Source organism: Schistocerca serialis, chromosome 5, assembly GCF_023864345.2.
Source record: "Schistocerca serialis cubense isolate TAMUIC-IGC-003099 chromosome 5, iqSchSeri2.2, whole genome shotgun sequence".
Lineage (NCBI taxonomy): Eukaryota > Metazoa > Arthropoda > Insecta > Orthoptera > Acrididae > Schistocerca > Schistocerca serialis.
Genome location: NC_064642.1, coordinates 157,032,083 through 157,035,457, shown reverse-complemented (window position 1 = coordinate 157,035,457; position 3,375 = coordinate 157,032,083). Strand labels below are relative to the sequence as shown.

General features: G+C 44.9%; 1 non-coding gene across 1 annotated transcript; it reads right to left on the bottom strand.

Annotated features, from left to right (window-relative positions):
* Positions 1-235: 235 nt before the first annotated feature.
* Positions 236-309, bottom strand: Trnat-ugu (transfer RNA threonine (anticodon UGU)). Its single transcript has one exon. It is a non-coding gene; the product is annotated as a tRNA-Thr (tRNA).
* Between the last annotated feature and the right edge of the window lie 3,066 nt (positions 310-3,375).

The window sequence follows — 3,375 nt, the reverse complement described above, 5'->3', positions numbered from 1 at the left end:
CATAGCGAATAAACTGTGGTCAGAGTCCACATCTGCCCCTGAAAATGTTTTACAAAATAAAAATTGTATATACTTAATATACATCTTTGAAAGCTTTTGTTCATCATAGCATGGAATACTAGAAGTTCGAGTAGCTGTTATAGCAAATATTGTTGGAATAAATGATGACTAACTGAAACCCTCAGCTGCCGACAAGTGTTGTTGATATACCTCGATGTGGACAGCTGAAAATGTGTGCCCCGACCGGGACTCGAACCCGGGATCTCCTGCTTACATGGCAGACGCTCTATCCATCTGAGCCACCGAGGACACAGATGAACAGCGCGACTGCAGGGACTAATCCCTTGCACGCTTCCCGTGAGACACATTCCCAACTGTACACAATTCTACATATGTAATGTACCTTATAGACATTTGCCCATTCACTCATTACTCGCGCACGCTTTGGCGATTCCCGTAAGAGTTTGGGCAGTGGAACAATTGTTTTTCTGAAATTCACTTTTTTCCGGCGTTGCAACTTTCCCATACGTAGGGAGTTTCCACTACCATCCACCACATAATTTAAATAGTGGACACTAACGGCCGCACTGCATTCCTGTGGGGTAGTTCCAACGTTACTTCTACCTTTGTCCATCTTGTCAAGTTGTACCTCTCAGGATACGTTGAGACAAGTCACGAAGCTGGTCCCAAATTTGGTAAGCTCGCATTCGACACTAAGCAACAGTGCAGAATTGTACGTAGGCCTTTCGGAAATCAAGAAACTGTTTCCTCCTAGCCTATAGGTCTAACGGATGGTCAGAACGGGTTCAGTTTCAGAAGAGTTCTGTTTACCGAATCCAAATGTTTGCTATAGTGGAGATTTTCTGTTTTCAGATAGGTCATAATACGCGCTCCACAGTTCTACGACAGTTTTCCGTTACGTGCATATGACCAAGGATCTTTCTAGAAAACGTGAATGGCTTTTCCCAGTCGGTTGGAATTTCTCGTTACGTCGGCGACGTACGATGAACTTCTGCAAGAAGGAAACAATTTCTTTCGCACTGGCTGTATGGAGCAATACTGGTATTTCATCAGGCCAAGATGTCTCACTTGAGTGACGGTTTCTTGGGAGGGCCTCTGCCGATTTCCGTAATGCACATTTTTTGCATAATGTATTCTCTTGAAAACTTTTCATTTAAAGGGTAATGTTGAAAAGAATCCGCTACCTGTCACAGTCAAAGGTGGTTTATTTAAGTCACGAATGGTTTCGGGCTTAAGCGGATCCTCAAGCGATTATACATTCAGTATCATGTTTCCACATTTAGTGCTTGAGTTCAGCATTCATCCTGAAAGGGAAATTACGTAACGTTGATTACGGAGACATAAATGGAGTGGCAAAATGTCAATAGCTGAATCTGTTGACTCATAGGTGATGATGATGTTTGGTTTGTGGGCGCTCAACTGCGTGGTTATCAGCGCCCGTACAAATTCCCAACCTTTGTTCAGTCCAGTCTCACAACTTTCATGAATGATGATGAAATGATGAAGACAAACACCCAGTCATCTCGAGGTAGATGATATTCGCTGACCTCTCCGGGAATCGAACCCGGGAAGCGAGAACGCGGCCGCGAGGCCACGAGCTGCGGACTCGACACATAGATAGAGCCCACAAATCATAATTGCACACGTGTCACCAAAGAAATCATTTCAGCCTTATCCGTCTCCAATTAGTGTTCCGCCTCGATTGACTCATCGATGGAACATGTAATCTTATCTTTCATGATTTTATGCATTCAAAACGCAGTATTTAAATGAACGGTGCTACTTCCGCTAGTTATGCCATAGATAGTATAAAATTTCACTCGCACAGAAAATACGAGTTACGTTACCAGAGTATATATGAATTCAGTATCTGTGAATACTGATCGTTTGGAACTGAGGAAGAGAACCCACGTATGTAATTGAGAACCAAATTCTGTACGAAAGGATACACTGGAATATATTTGAGTAATAAAATCCAAAAACTATACTGGACGGCGAATGCTCCACTGAAACGAAAGTAATGCTTGCACCCCGGAGAGGCGTAAGAGAACCTCTAATATTCTTGACGAACATAAATGATGTATAAGATAGGGTCGGTAGTGCTACAGTCTTCTTCGAAGACGGTGCTATTGCCTAGGGGAAGTATGTTATTCCACGAGCCTTGCGGAAAGTCTTAGACGCAATTTCATCTTCATTTAATGAATAGCAGATTTCGTTAAATGTGAATAAATGCTAGACAATCTCTTTAACTAGAATAAATCGGTAGGCTCCCACTACAAGACTAATGTTGAGCACCTTGAGCATGTCACAAGTACCGGGTGGTTGTATCTAAAGTGCTACTCACATAGGTCTAGTGTCGGCTGCAATTATCGTATGGCAGCAAACTTTAGTAGATATTTTAATGCGTTAGTGTCGAGTCTACTTACGCTGCAAAAAATCGGTTCCTATTCTGGTCACCAGGTGCAAATCTGGCGCTGTGAATGCAAGGAAGACGTGTAGAACTGTTTCTGTGTACACATCCTGAAGATAGACGTTAACTGTGGATATTGTATCACAGACACAGTCCCTCTGACTGTTCAGAGATGTCACTAAACTCGCCCAAAGATGTAAACAACCATGCATGAGGAGCGCCTATTTGACGGAGGGGGTCCGACACCAGATCAGTTCCAGTCATTCCCCACCAGGAATGAGGTATAAGGCTCGTGTTTTCTGTAGTTCAACCATGCCTAGATGGACAATACTGCGCTTCGATCGCGTCTGCATTGTTACTTTGTGCCAGGGAAGGCTCTCAACAAGGGAAGTGTCCAGACGTCTCGGAGTGAACCAAAGCGATCTTGTTCGGACATGGAGGAGATACAGAGAGACAGGAACAGTGGATGACATGCCTCGGTCAGGCCGCCCAAGGGCTACTACAGCAGTGGATGAGCGCTACCTATGGATTATGCCTCGGAGGAACCCTGACAGCAACGCCATCATGTTGAATAATGCTTTTCGTGCACCCACAGGACATCGTGTTACGACTCAAACTGTGCGCAGTAGGCTGCATGATGCACAAATTCACTCCCAACGTCCATGGCGAGGTCCATCTTAGAAACCATGACACCAAGCAGCTCGGTGAAGATGGGCCCAACTACAAGCCGAACTGACCGCTCAGGATTGGCATTACGTTCTCTTCACCGAAGAGTGTTGCATATGCCTTCAACCAGACAATCGTCGGTGACGTGTTTGAAGGCAACCTTGTCAGCTGAACCCCTTAGAAACACTGTCCAGCGAGTGGAGCATGGTGAAGGTTCCCTGCTGTTTTGGGGTGGCATCATGTGGGGTCGACGTACGTCGCTGGTGATCATGGAAGGC